The sequence below is a fragment of the Brachyhypopomus gauderio genome, unplaced genomic scaffold, assembly GCF_052324685.1.
Source record: "Brachyhypopomus gauderio isolate BG-103 unplaced genomic scaffold, BGAUD_0.2 sc225, whole genome shotgun sequence".
NCBI lineage: Eukaryota > Metazoa > Chordata > Actinopteri > Gymnotiformes > Hypopomidae > Brachyhypopomus > Brachyhypopomus gauderio.
The window spans coordinates 88,035-104,430 of NW_027507046.1; the positions used below are offsets into that span (position 1 = coordinate 88,035).

The 16,396-nt window shown below is 44.4% G+C and overlaps 46 non-coding genes across 46 annotated transcripts; all 46 read right to left on the reverse strand.

Annotated features, from left to right (window-relative positions):
* Positions 1-388: 388 nt before the first annotated feature.
* trnar-ucg (transfer RNA arginine (anticodon UCG)) lies at positions 389-461 on the reverse strand. Its single transcript has one exon. It is a non-coding gene; the product is annotated as a tRNA-Arg (tRNA).
* A 168-nt stretch (positions 462-629) lies between these two features.
* Positions 630-700, reverse strand: trnag-ccc (transfer RNA glycine (anticodon CCC)). Its single transcript has one exon. It is a non-coding gene; the product is annotated as a tRNA-Gly (tRNA).
* Positions 701-1,098: 398 nt separating this feature from the next.
* Positions 1,099-1,171, reverse strand: trnar-ucg (transfer RNA arginine (anticodon UCG)). The gene has a single exon. It is a non-coding gene; the product is annotated as a tRNA-Arg (tRNA).
* A 168-nt stretch (positions 1,172-1,339) lies between these two features.
* On the reverse strand, positions 1,340-1,410 carry trnag-ccc (transfer RNA glycine (anticodon CCC)). The gene has a single exon. It is a non-coding gene; the product is annotated as a tRNA-Gly (tRNA).
* Positions 1,411-1,808: 398 nt separating this feature from the next.
* trnar-ucg (transfer RNA arginine (anticodon UCG)) lies at positions 1,809-1,881 on the reverse strand. The gene has a single exon. It is a non-coding gene; the product is annotated as a tRNA-Arg (tRNA).
* A 168-nt stretch (positions 1,882-2,049) lies between these two features.
* trnag-ccc (transfer RNA glycine (anticodon CCC)) lies at positions 2,050-2,120 on the reverse strand. The gene has a single exon. It is a non-coding gene; the product is annotated as a tRNA-Gly (tRNA).
* A 398-nt stretch (positions 2,121-2,518) lies between these two features.
* trnar-ucg (transfer RNA arginine (anticodon UCG)) lies at positions 2,519-2,591 on the reverse strand. Its single transcript has one exon. It is a non-coding gene; the product is annotated as a tRNA-Arg (tRNA).
* Positions 2,592-2,759: 168 nt separating this feature from the next.
* trnag-ccc (transfer RNA glycine (anticodon CCC)) lies at positions 2,760-2,830 on the reverse strand. The gene has a single exon. It is a non-coding gene; the product is annotated as a tRNA-Gly (tRNA).
* Positions 2,831-3,228: 398 nt separating this feature from the next.
* trnar-ucg (transfer RNA arginine (anticodon UCG)) lies at positions 3,229-3,301 on the reverse strand. The gene has a single exon. It is a non-coding gene; the product is annotated as a tRNA-Arg (tRNA).
* A 168-nt stretch (positions 3,302-3,469) lies between these two features.
* On the reverse strand, positions 3,470-3,540 carry trnag-ccc (transfer RNA glycine (anticodon CCC)). The gene has a single exon. It is a non-coding gene; the product is annotated as a tRNA-Gly (tRNA).
* Positions 3,541-3,938: 398 nt separating this feature from the next.
* On the reverse strand, positions 3,939-4,011 carry trnar-ucg (transfer RNA arginine (anticodon UCG)). Its single transcript has one exon. It is a non-coding gene; the product is annotated as a tRNA-Arg (tRNA).
* Positions 4,012-4,179: 168 nt separating this feature from the next.
* trnag-ccc (transfer RNA glycine (anticodon CCC)) lies at positions 4,180-4,250 on the reverse strand. Its single transcript has one exon. It is a non-coding gene; the product is annotated as a tRNA-Gly (tRNA).
* A 398-nt stretch (positions 4,251-4,648) lies between these two features.
* Positions 4,649-4,721, reverse strand: trnar-ucg (transfer RNA arginine (anticodon UCG)). Its single transcript has one exon. It is a non-coding gene; the product is annotated as a tRNA-Arg (tRNA).
* A 168-nt stretch (positions 4,722-4,889) lies between these two features.
* On the reverse strand, positions 4,890-4,960 carry trnag-ccc (transfer RNA glycine (anticodon CCC)). Its single transcript has one exon. It is a non-coding gene; the product is annotated as a tRNA-Gly (tRNA).
* Positions 4,961-5,358: 398 nt separating this feature from the next.
* trnar-ucg (transfer RNA arginine (anticodon UCG)) lies at positions 5,359-5,431 on the reverse strand. Its single transcript has one exon. It is a non-coding gene; the product is annotated as a tRNA-Arg (tRNA).
* A 168-nt stretch (positions 5,432-5,599) lies between these two features.
* trnag-ccc (transfer RNA glycine (anticodon CCC)) lies at positions 5,600-5,670 on the reverse strand. Its single transcript has one exon. It is a non-coding gene; the product is annotated as a tRNA-Gly (tRNA).
* Positions 5,671-6,068: 398 nt separating this feature from the next.
* trnar-ucg (transfer RNA arginine (anticodon UCG)) lies at positions 6,069-6,141 on the reverse strand. Its single transcript has one exon. It is a non-coding gene; the product is annotated as a tRNA-Arg (tRNA).
* Positions 6,142-6,309: 168 nt separating this feature from the next.
* Positions 6,310-6,380, reverse strand: trnag-ccc (transfer RNA glycine (anticodon CCC)). The gene has a single exon. It is a non-coding gene; the product is annotated as a tRNA-Gly (tRNA).
* Positions 6,381-6,778: 398 nt separating this feature from the next.
* trnar-ucg (transfer RNA arginine (anticodon UCG)) lies at positions 6,779-6,851 on the reverse strand. Its single transcript has one exon. It is a non-coding gene; the product is annotated as a tRNA-Arg (tRNA).
* Positions 6,852-7,019: 168 nt separating this feature from the next.
* Positions 7,020-7,090, reverse strand: trnag-ccc (transfer RNA glycine (anticodon CCC)). The gene has a single exon. It is a non-coding gene; the product is annotated as a tRNA-Gly (tRNA).
* A 398-nt stretch (positions 7,091-7,488) lies between these two features.
* On the reverse strand, positions 7,489-7,561 carry trnar-ucg (transfer RNA arginine (anticodon UCG)). The gene has a single exon. It is a non-coding gene; the product is annotated as a tRNA-Arg (tRNA).
* A 168-nt stretch (positions 7,562-7,729) lies between these two features.
* Positions 7,730-7,800, reverse strand: trnag-ccc (transfer RNA glycine (anticodon CCC)). The gene has a single exon. It is a non-coding gene; the product is annotated as a tRNA-Gly (tRNA).
* Positions 7,801-8,198: 398 nt separating this feature from the next.
* trnar-ucg (transfer RNA arginine (anticodon UCG)) lies at positions 8,199-8,271 on the reverse strand. The gene has a single exon. It is a non-coding gene; the product is annotated as a tRNA-Arg (tRNA).
* Positions 8,272-8,439: 168 nt separating this feature from the next.
* On the reverse strand, positions 8,440-8,510 carry trnag-ccc (transfer RNA glycine (anticodon CCC)). The gene has a single exon. It is a non-coding gene; the product is annotated as a tRNA-Gly (tRNA).
* Positions 8,511-8,908: 398 nt separating this feature from the next.
* trnar-ucg (transfer RNA arginine (anticodon UCG)) lies at positions 8,909-8,981 on the reverse strand. Its single transcript has one exon. It is a non-coding gene; the product is annotated as a tRNA-Arg (tRNA).
* A 168-nt stretch (positions 8,982-9,149) lies between these two features.
* On the reverse strand, positions 9,150-9,220 carry trnag-ccc (transfer RNA glycine (anticodon CCC)). The gene has a single exon. It is a non-coding gene; the product is annotated as a tRNA-Gly (tRNA).
* Positions 9,221-9,618: 398 nt separating this feature from the next.
* On the reverse strand, positions 9,619-9,691 carry trnar-ucg (transfer RNA arginine (anticodon UCG)). The gene has a single exon. It is a non-coding gene; the product is annotated as a tRNA-Arg (tRNA).
* A 168-nt stretch (positions 9,692-9,859) lies between these two features.
* On the reverse strand, positions 9,860-9,930 carry trnag-ccc (transfer RNA glycine (anticodon CCC)). The gene has a single exon. It is a non-coding gene; the product is annotated as a tRNA-Gly (tRNA).
* A 398-nt stretch (positions 9,931-10,328) lies between these two features.
* Positions 10,329-10,401, reverse strand: trnar-ucg (transfer RNA arginine (anticodon UCG)). Its single transcript has one exon. It is a non-coding gene; the product is annotated as a tRNA-Arg (tRNA).
* A 168-nt stretch (positions 10,402-10,569) lies between these two features.
* trnag-ccc (transfer RNA glycine (anticodon CCC)) lies at positions 10,570-10,640 on the reverse strand. Its single transcript has one exon. It is a non-coding gene; the product is annotated as a tRNA-Gly (tRNA).
* Positions 10,641-11,038: 398 nt separating this feature from the next.
* On the reverse strand, positions 11,039-11,111 carry trnar-ucg (transfer RNA arginine (anticodon UCG)). The gene has a single exon. It is a non-coding gene; the product is annotated as a tRNA-Arg (tRNA).
* Positions 11,112-11,279: 168 nt separating this feature from the next.
* Positions 11,280-11,350, reverse strand: trnag-ccc (transfer RNA glycine (anticodon CCC)). The gene has a single exon. It is a non-coding gene; the product is annotated as a tRNA-Gly (tRNA).
* Positions 11,351-11,748: 398 nt separating this feature from the next.
* On the reverse strand, positions 11,749-11,821 carry trnar-ucg (transfer RNA arginine (anticodon UCG)). The gene has a single exon. It is a non-coding gene; the product is annotated as a tRNA-Arg (tRNA).
* Positions 11,822-11,989: 168 nt separating this feature from the next.
* trnag-ccc (transfer RNA glycine (anticodon CCC)) lies at positions 11,990-12,060 on the reverse strand. The gene has a single exon. It is a non-coding gene; the product is annotated as a tRNA-Gly (tRNA).
* A 398-nt stretch (positions 12,061-12,458) lies between these two features.
* trnar-ucg (transfer RNA arginine (anticodon UCG)) lies at positions 12,459-12,531 on the reverse strand. The gene has a single exon. It is a non-coding gene; the product is annotated as a tRNA-Arg (tRNA).
* Positions 12,532-12,699: 168 nt separating this feature from the next.
* Positions 12,700-12,770, reverse strand: trnag-ccc (transfer RNA glycine (anticodon CCC)). Its single transcript has one exon. It is a non-coding gene; the product is annotated as a tRNA-Gly (tRNA).
* A 398-nt stretch (positions 12,771-13,168) lies between these two features.
* Positions 13,169-13,241, reverse strand: trnar-ucg (transfer RNA arginine (anticodon UCG)). Its single transcript has one exon. It is a non-coding gene; the product is annotated as a tRNA-Arg (tRNA).
* Positions 13,242-13,409: 168 nt separating this feature from the next.
* Positions 13,410-13,480, reverse strand: trnag-ccc (transfer RNA glycine (anticodon CCC)). The gene has a single exon. It is a non-coding gene; the product is annotated as a tRNA-Gly (tRNA).
* Positions 13,481-13,878: 398 nt separating this feature from the next.
* Positions 13,879-13,951, reverse strand: trnar-ucg (transfer RNA arginine (anticodon UCG)). Its single transcript has one exon. It is a non-coding gene; the product is annotated as a tRNA-Arg (tRNA).
* A 168-nt stretch (positions 13,952-14,119) lies between these two features.
* On the reverse strand, positions 14,120-14,190 carry trnag-ccc (transfer RNA glycine (anticodon CCC)). Its single transcript has one exon. It is a non-coding gene; the product is annotated as a tRNA-Gly (tRNA).
* A 394-nt stretch (positions 14,191-14,584) lies between these two features.
* On the reverse strand, positions 14,585-14,659 carry trnar-ucg (transfer RNA arginine (anticodon UCG)). The gene has a single exon. It is a non-coding gene; the product is annotated as a tRNA-Arg (tRNA).
* Positions 14,660-14,827: 168 nt separating this feature from the next.
* trnag-ccc (transfer RNA glycine (anticodon CCC)) lies at positions 14,828-14,898 on the reverse strand. Its single transcript has one exon. It is a non-coding gene; the product is annotated as a tRNA-Gly (tRNA).
* A 398-nt stretch (positions 14,899-15,296) lies between these two features.
* Positions 15,297-15,369, reverse strand: trnar-ucg (transfer RNA arginine (anticodon UCG)). Its single transcript has one exon. It is a non-coding gene; the product is annotated as a tRNA-Arg (tRNA).
* Positions 15,370-15,537: 168 nt separating this feature from the next.
* On the reverse strand, positions 15,538-15,608 carry trnag-ccc (transfer RNA glycine (anticodon CCC)). Its single transcript has one exon. It is a non-coding gene; the product is annotated as a tRNA-Gly (tRNA).
* Positions 15,609-16,006: 398 nt separating this feature from the next.
* On the reverse strand, positions 16,007-16,079 carry trnar-ucg (transfer RNA arginine (anticodon UCG)). Its single transcript has one exon. It is a non-coding gene; the product is annotated as a tRNA-Arg (tRNA).
* Positions 16,080-16,247: 168 nt separating this feature from the next.
* trnag-ccc (transfer RNA glycine (anticodon CCC)) lies at positions 16,248-16,318 on the reverse strand. Its single transcript has one exon. It is a non-coding gene; the product is annotated as a tRNA-Gly (tRNA).
* Positions 16,319-16,396: the final 78 nt, after the last annotated feature.

The following is a 16,396-nucleotide window of genomic DNA, read 5'->3' on the forward strand; positions in this document are numbered from 1 at the left end:
TAAACTTTAGAGGTCGCCAAAAAGTAAACACCAATCACAGTGCTTTTCCATGAGCAATTTACACATCTTTTCAAGCCAGATCACATTTTCAGCTACTGTTTCATTTTTCCATGGACCTGTACTTGATTTGCTCAATAACCACGTGAGACAGTACATCATGCTTTTCATTCCTCTTCGCTTCTCAGACAAACATGCCATGTAGAGGTCAGCAATGTTGTACTGTTCTGCATGGGTTGACGTCTAAGGTTCTTCTCTATGGCTCATTGTTGTATGCTTTCACAGTCAGCTTGTTTGCAGACTTACCTTTACAAAGGGTCTAAAGAAAGAAGATAGAGGAAGTCTGCAGGCAAGCCAAAGAATGAGAATGTACTCTTTAGTCTCCAATGTATGACCCAGATGGGACTCGAACCCACAATCCTCAGCTCCGAAGGCTGATGCCTTATCCATTAGGCCACTAGACCACTTTTGCTTTGCATAGTGCAGACTTTGAAGGTCTTCTCGACTATAGACTAGTTTTCAAATATATGCTGAAGCCATGCTTCTTTTGCACATAACCATGTTGGCAAGAGCTCAGCGCATAAGAGTGTGAAGTTCGGAGAAAGAAAAGAACTCTCTACATTCCTTGTCTGTGCGCCAGCCGGGAATCGAACCTGGTTCACAAGAATGGGAATCTTGCATGATACCACTACACCACTGGCACCCTGCGCAGCTAAACTTTAGAGGTCGCCAAAAAGTAAACACCAATCACAGTGCTTTTCCATGAGCAATTTACACATCTTTTCAAGCCAGATCACATTTTCAGCTACTGTTTCATTTTTCCATGGACCTGTCCTTGATTTGCTCAATAACCACGTGAGACAGTACATCATGCTTTTCATTCCTCTTCGCTTCTCAGACAAACATGCCATGTAGAGGTCAGCAATGTTGTACTGTTCTGCATGGGTTGACGTCTAAGGTTCTTCTCTATGGCTCATTGTTGTATGCTTTCACAGTCAGCTTGTTTGCAGACTTACCTTTACAAAGGGTCTAAAGAAAGAAGATAGAGGAAGTCTGCAGGCAAGCCAAAGAATGAGAATGTACTCTTTAGTCTCCAATGTATGACCCAGATGGGACTCGAACCCACAATCCTCAGCTCCGAAGGCTGATGCCTTATCCATTAGACCACTGGGCCACTTTTGCTTTGCATAGTGCAGACTTTGAAGGTCTTCTCGACTATAGACTAGTTTTCAAATATATGCTGAAGCCATGCTTCTTTGCCACATAACCATGTTGGCAAGAGCTCAGCGCATAAGAGCGTGACGTTCGGAGAAAGAAAAGTACTCTCTACATTCCTTGTCTGTGCGCCAGCCGGGAATCGAACCCGGTTCACAAGAATGGGAATCTTGCATGATACCACTACACCACTGGCACCCTGCGCAGCTACACTTTAGAGGTCGCCAAAAAGTAAACACCAATCACAGTGCTTTTCCATGAGCAATTTACACATCTTTTCAAGCCAGATCACATTTTCAGCTACTGTTTCATTTTTCCATGGACCTGTCCTTGATTTGCTCAATAACCACGTGAGACAGTACATCATGCTTTTCATTCCTCTTCGCTTCTCAGACAAGCATGCCATGTAGAGGTCAACAATGTTGTACTATTCTGCATGGGTTGACGTCTAAGGTTCTTCTCTATGGCTCATTGTTGTATGCTTTCACACTCAGCTTGTTTGCAGACTTAGCTTTACAAAGGGTCTAAAGAAAGAAGACAGAGGAAGTCTGCAGGCAAGCCAAAGAATGAGAATGTACTCTTTAGTCTCCAATGTATGACACAGATGGGACTCGAACCCACAATCCTCAGCTCCGAAGGCTGATGCCTTATCCATTAGGCCACTGGGCCACTTTTGCTTTGCATAGTGCAGACTTTGAAGGTCTTCTCGACTATAGACTAGTTTTCAAATATATGCTGAAGCCATGCTTCTTTGCCACATAACCATGTTGGCAAGAGCTCAGCGCATAAGAGCGTGACGTTCGGAGAAAGAAAAGTACTCTCTACATTCCTTGTCTGTGCGCCAGCCGGGAATCGAACCCGGTTCACAAGAATGGGAATCTTGCATGATACCACTACACCACTGGCACCCTGCGCAGCTAAACTTTAGAGGTCGCCAAAAAGTAAACACCAATCACAGTGCTTTTCCATGAGCAATTTACACATCTTTTCAAGCCAGATCACATTTTCAGCTACTGTTTCATTTTTCCATGGACCTGTCCTTGATTTGCTCAATAACCACGTGAGACAGTACATCATGCTTTTCATTCCTCTTCGCTTCTCAGACAAGCATGCCATGTAGAGGACAACAATGTTGTACTGTTCTGCATGGGTTGACGTCTAAGGTTCTTCTCTATGGCTCATTGTTGTATGCTTTCACAGTCAGCTTGTTTGCAGACTTACCTTTACAAAGGGTCTAAAGAAAGAAGACAGAGGAAGTCTGCAGGCAAGCCAAAGAATGAGAATGTACTCTTTAGTCTCCAATGTATGACCCAGATGGGACTCGAACCCACAATCCTCAGCTCCGAAGGCTGATGCCTTATCCATTAGGCCACTGGGCCACTTTTGCTTTGCATAGTGCAGACTTTGAAGGTCTTCTCGACTATAGACTAGTTTTCAAATATATGCTGAAGCCATGCTTCTTTGCCACATAACCATGTTGGCAAGAGCTCAGCGCATAAGAGCGTGACGTTCGGAGAAAGAAAAGTACTCTCTAGATTCCTTGTCTGTGCGCCAGCCGGGAATCGAACCCGGTTCACAAGAATGGGAATCTTGCATGATACCACTACACCACTGGCACCCTGCGCAGCTAAACTTTAGAGGTCGCCAAAAAGTAAACACCAATCACAGTGCTTTTCCATGAGCAATTTACACATCTTTTCAAGCCAGATCACATTTTCAGCTACTGTTTCATTTTTCCATGGACCTGTCCTTGATTTGCTCAATAACCACGTGAGACAGTACATCATGCTTTTCATTCCTCTTCGCTTCTCAGACAAGCATGCCATGTAGAGGACAACAATGTTGTACTGTTCTGCATGGGTTGACGTCTAAGGTTCTTCTCTATGGCTCATTGTTGTATGCTTTCACAGTCAGCTTGTTTGCAGACTTACCTTTACAAAGGGTCTAAAGAAAGAAGACAGAGGAAGTCTGCAGGCAAGCCAAAGAATGAGAATGTACTCTTTAGTCTCCAATGTATGACCCAGATGGGACTCGAACCCACAATCCTCAGCTCCGAAGGCTGATGCCTTATCCATTAGGCCACTGGGCCACTTTTGCTTTGCATAGTGCAGACTTTGAAGGTCTTCTCGACTATAGACTAGTTTTCAAATATATGCTGAAGCCATGCTTCTTTGCCACATAACCATGTTGGCAAGAGCTCAGCGCATAAGAGCGTGACGTTCGGAGAAAGAAAAGTACTCTCTAGATTCCTTGTCTGTGCGCCAGCCGGGAATCGAACCCGGTTCACAAGAATGGGAATCTTGCATGATACCACTACACCACTGGCACCCTGCGCAGCTACTCTTTAGAGGTCGCCAAAAAGTAAACACCAATCACAGTGCTTTTCCATGAGCAATTTACACATCTTTTCAAGCCAGATCACATTTTCAGCTACTGTTTCATTTTTCCATGGACCTGTCCTTGATTTGCTCAATAACCACGTGAGACAGTACATCATGCTTTTCATTCCTCTTAGCTTCTCAGACAAGCATGCCATGTAGAGGTCAGCAATGTTGTACTGTTCTGCATGGGTTGACGTCTAAGGTTCTTCTCTATGGCTCATTGTTGTATGCTTTCACACTCAGCTTGTTTGCAGACTTACCTTTACAAAGGGTCTAAAGAAAGAAGATAGAGGAAGTCTGCAGGCAAGCCAAAGAATAAGAATGTACTGTTTAGTCTCCAATGTATGACCCAGATGGGACTCGAACCCACAATCCTCAGCTCCGAAGGCTGATGCCTTATCCATTAGGCCACTGGGCCACTTTTGCTTTGCATAGTGCAGACTTTGAAGGTCTTCTCGACTATAGACTAGTTTTCAAATATATGCTGAAGCCATGCTTCTTTGCCACATAACCATGTTGGCAAGAGCTCAGCGCATAAGAGCGTGACGTTCGGAGAAAGAAAAGTACTCTCTAGATTCCTTGTCTGTGCGCCGGCCGGGAATCGAACCCGGTTCACAAGAATGGGAATCTTGCATGATACCACTACACCACTGGCACCCTGCGCAGCTACTCTTTAGAGGTCGCCAAAAAGTAAACACCAATCACAGTGCTTTTCCATGAGCAATTTACACATCTTTTCAAGCCAGATCACATTTTCAGCTACTGTTTCATTTTTCCATGGACCTGTCCTTGATTTGCTCAATAACCACGTGAGACAGTACATCATGCTTTTCATTCCTCTTAGCTTCTCAGACAAGCATGCCATGTAGGGGTCAGCAATGTTGTACTGTTCTGCATGGGTTGACGTCTAAGGTTCTTCTCTATGGCTCATTGTTGTATGCTTTCACACTCAGCTTGTTTGCAGACTTACCTTTACAAAGGGTCTAAAGAAAGAAGATAGAGGAAGTCTGCAGGCAAGCCAAAGAATGAGAATGTACTGTTTAGTCTCCAATGTATGACCCAGATGGGACTCGAACCCACAATCCTCAGCTCCGAAGGCTGATGCCTTATCCATTAGGCCACTGGGCCACTTTTGCTTTGCATAGTGCAGACTTTGAAGGTCTTCTCGACTATAGACTAGTTTTCAAATATATGCTGAAGCCATGCTTCTTTGCCACATAACCATGTTGGCAAGAGCTCAGCGCATAAGAGCGTGACGTTCGGAGAAAGAAAAGTACTCTCTACATTCCTTGTCTGTGCGCCAGCCGGGAATCGAACCCGGTTCACAAGAATGGGAATCTTGCATGATACCACTACACCACTGGCACCCTGCGCAGCTACTCTTTAGAGGTCGCCAAAAAGTAAACACCAATCACAGTGCTTTTCCATGAGCAATTTACACATCTTTTCAAGCCAGATCACATTTTCAGCTACTGTTTCATTTTTCCATGGACCTGTCCTTGATTTGCTCAATAACCACGTGAGACAGTACATCATGCTTTTCATTCCTCTTAGCTTCTCAGACAAGCATGCCATGTAGAGGTCAGCAATGTTGTACTGTTCTGCATGGGTTGACGTCTAAGGTTCTTCTCTATGGCTCATTGTTGTATGCTTTCACACTCAGCTTGTTTGCAGACTTACCTTTACAAAGGGTCTAAAGAAAGAAGATAGAGGAAGTCTGCAGGCAAGCCAAAGAATGAGAATGTACTGTTTAGTCTCCAATGTATGACCCAGATGGGACTCGAACCCACAATCCTCAGCTCCGAAGGCTGATGCCTTATCCATTAGGCCACTGGGCCACTTTTGCTTTGCATAGTGCAGACTTTGAAGGTCTTCTCGACTATAGACTAGTTTTCAAATATATGCTGAAGCCATGCTTCTTTGCCACATAACCATGTTGGCAAGAGCTCAGCGCATAAGAGCGTGACGTTCGGAGAAAGAAAAGTACTCTCTACATTCCTTGTCTGTGCGCCAGCCGGGAATCGAACCCGGTTCACAAGAATGGGAATCTTGCATGATACCACTACACCACTGGCACCCTGCGCAGCTAAACTTTAGAGGTCGCCAAAAAGTAAACACCAATCACAGTGCTTTTCCATGAGCAATTTACACATCTTTTCAAGCCAGATCACATTTTCAGCTACTGTTTCATTTTTCCATGGACCTGTACTTGATTTGCTCAATAACCACGTGAGACAGTACATCATGCTTTTCATTCCTCTTCGCTTCTCAGACAAACATGCCATGTAGAGGTCAGCAATGTTGTACTGTTCTGCATGGGTTGACGTCTAAGGTTCTTCTCTATGGCTCATTGTTGTATGCTTTCACAGTCAGCTTGTTTGCAGACTTACCTTTACAAAGGGTCTAAAGAAAGAAGATAGAGGAAGTCTGCAGGCAAGCCAAAGAATGAGAATGTACTCTTTAGTCTCCAATGTATGACCCAGATGGGACTCGAACCCACAATCCTCAGCTCCGAAGGCTGATGCCTTATCCATTAGGCCACTAGACCACTTTTGCTTTGCATAGTGCAGACTTTGAAGGTCTTCTCGACTATAGACTAGTTTTCAAATATATGCTGAAGCCATGCTTCTTTTGCACATAACCATGTTGGCAAGAGCTCAGCGCATAAGAGTGTGAAGTTCGGAGAAAGAAAAGAACTCTCTACATTCCTTGTCTGTGCGCCAGCCGGGAATCGAACCTGGTTCACAAGAATGGGAATCTTGCATGATACCACTACACCACTGGCACCCTGCGCAGCTAAACTTTAGAGGTCGCCAAAAAGTAAACACCAATCACAGTGCTTTTCCATGAGCAATTTACACATCTTTTCAAGCCAGATCACATTTTCAGCTACTGTTTCATTTTTCCATGGACCTGTCCTTGATTTGCTCAATAACCACGTGAGACAGTACATCATGCTTTTCATTCCTCTTCGCTTCTCAGACAAACATGCCATGTAGAGGTCAGCAATGTTGTACTGTTCTGCATGGGTTGACGTCTAAGGTTCTTCTCTATGGCTCATTGTTGTATGCTTTCACAGTCAGCTTGTTTGCAGACTTACCTTTACAAAGGGTCTAAAGAAAGAAGATAGAGGAAGTCTGCAGGCAAGCCAAAGAATGAGAATGTACTCTTTAGTCTCCAATGTATGACCCAGATGGGACTCGAACCCACAATCCTCAGCTCCGAAGGCTGATGCCTTATCCATTAGACCACTGGGCCACTTTTGCTTTGCATAGTGCAGACTTTGAAGGTCTTCTCGACTATAGACTAGTTTTCAAATATATGCTGAAGCCATGCTTCTTTGCCACATAACCATGTTGGCAAGAGCTCAGCGCATAAGAGCGTGACGTTCGGAGAAAGAAAAGTACTCTCTACATTCCTTGTCTGTGCGCCAGCCGGGAATCGAACCCGGTTCACAAGAATGGGAATCTTGCATGATACCACTACACCACTGGCACCCTGCGCAGCTAAACTTTAGAGGTCGCCAAAAAGTAAACACCAATCACAGTGCTTTTCCATGAGCAATTTACACATCTTTTCAAGCCAGATCACATTTTCAGCTACTGTTTCATTTTTCCATGGACCTGTCCTTGACTTGCTCAATAACCACGTGAGACAGTACATCATGCTTTTCATTCCTCTTCGCTTCTCAGACAAACATGCCATGTAGAGGACAACAATGTTGTACTGTTCTGCATGGGTTGACGTCTAAGGTTCTTCTCTATGGCTCATTGTTGTATGCTTTCACAGTCAGCTTGTTTGCAGACTTACCTTTACAAAGGGTCTAAAGAAAGAAGATAGAGGAAGTCTGCAGGCAAGCCAAAGAATGAGAATGTACTCTTTAGTCTCCAATGTATGACCCAGATGGGACTCGAACCCACAATCCTCAGCTCCGAAGGCTGATGCCTTATCCATTAGACCACTGGGCCACTTTTGCTTTGCATAGTGCAGACTTTGAAGGTCTTCTCGACTATAGACTAGTTTTCAAATATATGCTGAAGCCATGCTTCTTTGCCACATAACCATGTTGGCAAGAGCTCAGCGCATAAGAGCGTGACGTTCGGAGAAAGAAAAGTACTCTCTACATTCCTTGTCTGTGCGCCAGCCGGGAATCGAACCCGGTTCACAAGAATGGGAATCTTGCATGATACCACTACACCACTGGCACCCTGCGCAGCTAAACTTTAGAGGTCGCCAAAAAGTAAACACCAATCACAGTGCTTTTCCATGAGCAATTTACACATCTTTTCAAGCCAGATCACATTTTCAGCTACTGTTTCATTTTTCCATGGACCTGTCCTTGATTTGCTCAATAACCACGTGAGACAGTACATCATGCTTTTCATTCCTCTTCGCTTCTCAGACAAACATGCCATGTAGAGGTCAACAATGTTGTACTGTTCTGCATGGGTTGACGTCTAAGGTTCTTCTCTATGGCTCATTGTTGTATGCTTTCACACTTAGCTTGTTTGCAGACTTACCTTTACAAAGGGTCTAAAGAAAGAAGATAGAGGAAGTCTGCAGGCAAGCCAAAGAATGAGAATGTACTGTTTAGTCTCCAATGTATGACCCAGATGGGACTCGAACCCACAATCCTCAGCTCCGAAGGCTGATGCCTTATCCATTAGGCCACTGGGCCACTTTTGCTTTGCATAGTGCAGACTTTGAAGGTCTTCTCGACTATAGACTAGTTTTCAAATATATGCTGAAGCCATGCTTCTTTTGCACATAACCATGTTGGCAAGAGCTCAGCGCATAAGAGCGTGACGTTCGGAGAAAGAAAAGTACTCTCTACATTCCTTGTCTGTGCGCCAGCCGGGAATCGAACCCGGTTCACAAGAATGGGAATCTTGCATGATACCACTACACCACTGGCACCCTGCGCAGCTACTCTTTAGAGGTCGCCAAAAAGTAAACACCAATCACAGTGCTATTCCATGAGGAATTTACACATCTTTTCAAGCCAGATCACATTTTCAGCTACTGTTTCATTTTTCCATGGACCTGTCCTTGATTTGCTCAATAACCACGTGAGACAGTACATCATGCTTTTCATTCCTCTTCGCTTCTCAGACAAGCATGCCATGTAGAGGTCAACAATGTTGTACTGTTCTGCATGGGTTGACGTCTAAGGTTCTTCTCTATGGCTCATTGTTGTATGCTTTCACACTCAGCTTGTTTGCAGACTTACCTTTACAAAGGGTCTAAAGAAAGAAGATAGAGGAAGTCTGCAGGCAAGCCAAAGAATAAGAATGTACTGTTTAGTCTCCAATGTATGACCCAGATGGGACTCGAACCCACAATCCTCAGCTCCGAAGGCTGATGCCTTATCCATTAGGCCACTGGGCCACTTTTGCTTTGCATAGTGCAGACTTTGAAGGTCTTCTCGACTATAGACTAGTTTTCAAATATATGCTGAAGCCATGCTTCTTTGCCACATAACCATGTTGGCAAGAGCTCAGCGCATAAGAGCGTGACGTTCGGAGAAAGAAAAGAACTCTCTACATTCCTTGTCTGTGCGCCAGCCGGGAATCGAACCCGGTTCACAAGAATGGGAATCTTGCATGATACCACTACACCACTGGCACCCTGCGCAGCTACTCTTTAGAGGTCGCCAAAAAGTAAACACCAATCACAGTGCTTTTCCATGAGCAATTTACACATCTTTTCAAGCCAGATCACATTTTCAGCTACTGTTTCATTTTTCCATGGACCTGTCCTTGATTTGCTCAATAACCACGTGAGACAGTACATCATGCTTTTCATTCCTCTTCGCTTCTCAGACAAACATGCCATGTAGAGGTCAACAATGTTGTACTGTTCTGCATGGGTTGACGTCTAAGGTTCTTCTCTATGGCTCATTGTTGTATGCTTTCACACTTAGCTTGTTTGCAGACTTACCTTTACAAAGGGTCTAAAGAAAGAAGATAGAGGAAGTCTGCAGGCAAGCCAAAGAATGAGAATGTACTGTTTAGTCTCCAATGTATGACCCAGATGGGACTCGAACCCACAATCCTCAGCTCCGAAGGCTGATGCCTTATCCATTAGGCCACTGGGCCACTTTTGCTTTGCATAGTGCAGACTTTGAAGGTCTTCTCGACTATAGACTAGTTTTCAAATATATGCTGAAGCCATGCTTCTTTTGCACATAACCATGTTGGCAAGAGCTCAGCGCATAAGAGCGTGACGTTCGGAGAAAGAAAAGTACTCTCTACATTCCTTGTCTGTGCGCCAGCCGGGAATCGAACCCGGTTCACAAGAATGGGAATCTTGCATGATACCACTACACCACTGGCACCCTGCGCAGCTACTCTTTAGAGGTCGCCAAAAAGTAAACACCAATCACAGTGCTATTCCATGAGGAATTTACACATCTTTTCAAGCCAGATCACATTTTCAGCTACTGTTTCATTTTTCCATGGACCTGTCCTTGATTTGCTCAATAACCACGTGAGACAGTACATCATGCTTTTCATTCCTCTTCGCTTCTCAGACAAGCATGCCATGTAGAGGTCAACAATGTTGTACTGTTCTGCATGGGTTGACGTCTAAGGTTCTTCTCTATGGCTCATTGTTGTATGCTTTCACAGTCAGCTTGTTTGCAGACTTACCTTTACAAAGGGTCTAAAGAAAGAAGATAGAGGAAGTCTGCAGGCAAGCCAAAGAATAAGAATGTACTGTTTAGTCTCCAATGTATGACCCAGATGGGACTCGAACCCACAATCCTCAGCTCCGAAGGCTGATGCCTTATCCATTAGGCCACTGGGCCACTTTTGCTTTGCATAGTGCAGACTTTGAAGGTCTTCTCGACTATAGACTAGTTTTCAAATATATGCTGAAGCCATGCTTCTTTGCCACATAACCATGTTGGCAAGAGCTCAGCGCATAAGAGCGTGACGTTCGGAGAAAGAAAAGAACTCTCTACATTCCTTGTCTGTGCGCCAGCCGGGAATCGAACCCGGTTCACAAGAATGGGAATCTTGCATGATACCACTACACCACTGGCACCCTGCGCAGCTACTCTTTAGAGGTCGCCAAAAAGTAAACACCAATCACAGTGCTTTTCCATGAGCAATTTACACATCTTTTCAAGCCAGATCACATTTTCAGCTACTGTTTCATTTTTCCATGGACCTGTCCTTGATTTGCTCAATAACCACGTGAGACAGTACATCATGCTTTTCATTCCTCTTAGCTTCTCAGACAAGCATGCCATGTAGAGGTCAGCAATGTTGTACTGTTCTGCATGGGTTGACGTCTAAGGTTCTTCTCTATGGCTCATTGTTGTATGCTTTCACACTCAGCTTGTTTGCAGACTTACCTTTACAAAGGGTCTAAAGAAAGAAGATAGAGGAAGTCTGCAGGCAAGCCAAAGAATGAGAATGTACTGTTTAGTCTCCAATGTATGACCTAGATGGGACTCGAACCCACAATCCTCAGCTCCGAAGGCTGATGCCTTATCCATTAGGCCACTGGGCCACTTTTGCTTTGCATAGTGCAGACTTTGAAGGTCTTCTCGACTATAGACTAGTTTTCAAATATATGCTGAAGCCATGCTTCTTTGCCACATAACCATGTTGGCAAGAGCTCAGCGCATAAGAGCGTGACGTTCGGAGAAAGAAAAGTACTCTCTACATTCCTTGTCTGTGCGCCAGCCGGGAATCGAACCCGGTTCACAAGAATGGGAATCTTGCATGATACCACTACACCACTGGCACCCTGCGCAGCTACACTTTAGAGGTCGCCAAAAAGTAAACACCAATCACAGTGCTTTTCCATGAGCAATTTACACATCTTTTCAAGCCAGATCACATTTTCAGCTACTGTTTCATTTTTCCATGGACCTGTACTTGATTTGCTCAATAACCACGTGAGACAGTACATCATGCTTTTCATTCCTCTTCGCTTCTCAGACAAACATGCCATGTAGAGGTCAGCAATGTTGTACTGTTCTGCATGGGTTGACGTCTAAGGTTCTTCTCTATGGCTCATTGTTGTATGCTTTCACAGTCAGCTTGTTTGCAGACTTACCTTTACAAAGGGTCTAAAGAAAGAAGATAGAGGAAGTCTGCAGGCAAGCCAAAGAATGAGAATGTACTCTTTAGTCTCCAATGTATGACCCAGATGGGACTCGAACCCACAATCCTCAGCTCCGAAGGCTGATGCCTTATCCATTAGGCCACTGGGCCACTTTTGCTTTGCATAGTGCAGACTTTGAAGGTCTTCTCGACTATAGACTAGTTTTCAAATATATGCTGAAGCCATGCTTCTTTGCCACATAACCATGTTGGCAAGAGCTCAGCGCATAAGAGCGTGACGTTCGGAGAAAGAAAAGAACTCTCTACATTCCTTGTCTGTGCGCCAGCCGGGAATCGAACCCGGTTCACAAGAATGGGAATCTTGCATGATACCACTACACCACTGGCACCCTGCGCAGCTACTCTTTAGAGGTCGCCAAAAAGTAAACACCAATCACAGTGCTTTTCCATGAGCAATTTACACATCTTTTCAAGCCAGATCACATTTTCAGCTACTGTTTCATTTTTCCATGGACCTGTCCTTGATTTGCTCAATAACCACGTGAGACAGTACATCATGCTTTTCATTCCTCTTAGCTTCTCAGACAAGCATGCCATGTAGAGGTCAGCAATGTTGTACTGTTCTGCATGGGTTGACGTCTAAGGTTCTTCTCTATGGCTCATTGTTGTATGCTTTCACACTCAGCTTGTTTGCAGACTTACCTTTACAAAGGGTCTAAAGAAAGAAGATAGAGGAAGTCTGCAGGCAAGCCAAAGAATGAGAATGTACTGTTTAGTCTCCAATGTATGACCCAGATGGGACTCGAACCCACAATCCTCAGCTCCGAAGGCTGATGCCTTATCCATTAGGCCACTGGGCCACTTTTGCTTTGCATAGTGCAGACTTTGAAGGTCTTCTCGACTATAGACTAGTTTTCAAATATATGCTGAAGCCATGCTTCTTTGCCACATAACCATGTTGGCAAGAGCTCAGCGCATAAGAGCGTGACGTTCGGAGAAAGAAAAGTACTCTCTACATTCCTTGTCTGTGCGCCAGCCGGGAATCGAACCCGGTTCACAAGAATGGGAATCTTGCATGATACCACTACACCACTGGCACCCTGCGCAGCTACACTTTAGAGGTCGCCAAAAAGTAAACACCAATCACAGTGCTTTTCCATGAGCAATTTACACATCTTTTCAAGCCAGATCACATTTTCAGCTACTGTTTCATTTTTCCATGGACCTGTACTTGATTTGCTCAATAACCACGTGAGACAGTACATCATGCTTTTCATTCCTCTTCGCTTCTCAGACAAACATGCCATGTAGAGGTCAGCAATGTTGTACTGTTCTGCATGGGTTGACGTCTAAGGTTCTTCTCTATGGCTCATTGTTGTATGCTTTCACAGTCAGCTTGTTTGCAGACTTACCTTTACAAAGGGTCTAAAGAAAGAAGATAGAGGAAGTCTGCAGGCAAGCCAAAGAATGAGAATGTACTCTTTAGTCTCCAATGTATGACCCAGATGGGACTCGAACCCACAATCCTCAGCTCCGAAGGCTGATGCCTTATCCATTAGGCCACTAGGCCACTTTTGCTTTGCATAGTGCAGACTTTGAAGGTCTTCTCGACTATAGACTAGTTTTCAAATATATGCTGAAGCCATGCTTCTTTTGCACATAACCATGTTGGCAAGAGCTCAGCGCATAAGAGTGTGACGTTCGGAGAAAGAAAAGAACTCTCTACATTCCTTGTCTGTGCGCCAGCCGGGAATCGAACCTGGTTCACAAGAATGGGAATCTTGCATGATACCACTACACCACTGGCACCCTGCGCAGCTAAACTTTAGAGGTCGCCAAAAAGTAAACACCAATCACAGTGCTTTTCCATGAGCAATTTACACATCTTTTCAAGCCAGATCACATTTTCAGCTACTGTTTCATTTTTCCATGGACCTGTCCTTGATTTGCTCAATAACCACGTGAGACAGTACATCATGCTTTTCATTCCTCTTCGCTTCTCAGACAAACATGCCATGTAGAGGTCAGCAATGTTGTACTGTTCTGCATGGGTTGACGTCTAAGGTTCTTCTCTATGGCTCATTGTTGTATGCTTTCACAGTCAGCTTGTTTGCAGACTTACCTTTACAAAGGGTCTAAAGAAAGAAGATAGAGGAAGTCTGCAGGCAAGCCAAAGAATGAGAATGTACTCTTTAGTCTCCAATGTATGACCCAGATGGGACTCGAACCCACAATCCTCAGCTGCGAAGGCTGATGCCTTATCCATTAGGCCACTGGGCCACTTTTGCTTTGCATAGTGCAGACTTTGAAGGTCTTCTCGACTATAGACTAGTTTTCAAATATATGCTGAAGCCATGCTTCTTTGCCACATAACCATGTTGGCAAGAGCTCAGCGCATAAGAGCGTGACGTTCGGAGAAAGAAAAGAACTCTCTACATTCCTTGTCTGTGCGCCAGCCGGGAATCGAACCCGGTTCACAAGAATGGGAATCTTGCATGATACCACTACACCACTGGCACCCTGCGCAGCTACTCTTTAGAGGTCGCCAAAAAGTAAACACCAATCACAGTGCTTTTCCATGAGCAATTTACACATCTTTTCAAGCCAGATCACATTTTCAGCTACTGTTTCATTTTTCCATGGACCTGTCCTTGATTTGCTCAATAACCACGTGAGACAGTACATCATGCTTTTCATTCCTCTTCGCTTCTCAGACAAACATGCCATGTAGAGGTCAACAATGTTGTACTGTTCTGCATGGGTTGACGTCTAAGGTTCTTCTCTATGGCTCATTGTTGTATGCTTTCACACTCAGCTTGTTTGCAGACTTAGCTTTACAAAGGGTCTAAAGAAAGAAGACAGAGGAAGTCTGCTGGCAAGCCAAAGAATGAGAATGTACTTTAGTCTCCAATGTATGACCCAGATGGGACTCGAACCCACAATCCTCAGCTCCGAAGGCTGATGCCTTATCCATTAGGCCACTGGGATACTTTTGCTTTGCATAGTGCAGACTTTGAAGGTCTTCTCGACTATAGACTAGTTTTCAAATATATGCTGAAGCCATGCTTCTTTGCCACATAACCATGTTGGCAAGAGCTCAGCGCATAAGAGCGTGACGTTCGGAGAAAGAAAAGAACTCTCTACATTCCTTGTCTGTGCGCCAGCCGGGAATCGAACCCGGTTCACAAGAATGGGAATCTTGCATGATACCACTACACCACTGGCACCCTGCGCAGCTAAACTTTAGAGGTCGCCAAAAAGTAAACACCAATCACAGTGCTTTTCCATGAGCAATTTACACATATTTTCAAGCCAGATCACATTTTCAGCTACTGTTTCATTTTTCCATGGACCTGTACTTGATTTGCTCAATAACCACGTGAGACAGTACATCATGCTTTTCATTCCTCTTCGCTTCTCAGACAAACATGCCATGTAGAGGTCAGCAATGTTGTACTGTTCTGCATGGGTTGACGTCTAAGGTTCTTCTCTATGGCTCATTGTTGTATGCTTTCACAGTCAGCTTGTTTGCAGACTTACCTTTACAAAGGGTCTAAAGAAAGAAGATAGAGAAAGTCTGCAGGCAAGCCAAAGAATGAGAATGTACTCTTTAGTCTCCAATGTATGACCCAGATGGGACTCGAACCCACAATCCTCAGCTCCGAAGGCTGATGCCTTATCCATTAGGCCACTAGGCCACTTTTGCTTTGCATAGTGCAGACTTTGAAGGTCTTCTCGACTATAGACTAGTTTTCAAATATATGCTGAAGCCATGCTTCTTTTGCACATAACCATGTTGGCAAGAGCTCAGCGCATAAGAGTGTGACGTTCGGAGAAAGAAAAGAACTCTCTACATTCCTTGTCTGTGCGCCAGCCGGGAATCGAACCTGGTTCACAAGAATGGGAATCTTGCATGATACCACTACACCACTGGCACCCTGCGCAGCTAAACTTTAGAGGTCGCCAAAAAGTAAACACCAATCACAGTGCTTTTCCATGAGCAATTTACACATCTTTTCAAGCCAGATCACATTTTCAGCTACTGTTTCATTTTTCCATGGACCTGTCCTTGATTTGCTCAATAACCACGTGAGACAGTACATCATGCTTTTCATTCCTCTTCGCTTCTCAGACAAACATGCCATGTAGAGGTCAGCAATGTTGTACTGTTCTGCATGGGTTGACGTCTAAGGTTCTTCTCTATGGCTCATTGTTGTATGCTTTCACAGTCAGCTTGTTTGCAGACTTACCTTTACAAAGGGTCTAAAGAAAGAAGATAGAGGAAGTCTGCAGGCAAGCCAAAGAATGAGAATGTACTCTTTAGTCTCCAATGTATGACCCAGATGGGACTCGAACCCACAATCCTCAGCTCCGAAGGCTGATGCCTTATCCATTAGGCCACTAGGCCACTTTTGCTTTGCATAGTGCAGACTTTGAAGGTCTTCTCAACTATAGACTAGTTTTCAAATATATGCTGAAGCCATGCTTCTTTTGCACATAACCATGTTGGCAAGAGCTCAGCGCATAAGAGTGTGACGTTCGGAGAAAGAAAAGAACTCTCTACATTCCTTGTCTGTGCGCCAGCCGGGAATCGAACCTGGTTCACAAGAATGGGAATCTTGCATGATACCACTACACCACTGGCACCCTGCGCAGCTAAACTTTAGAGGTCGCCAAAAAGTAAACACCAATCACAGTGCTTTTCCATGAGCAATTTACACATCT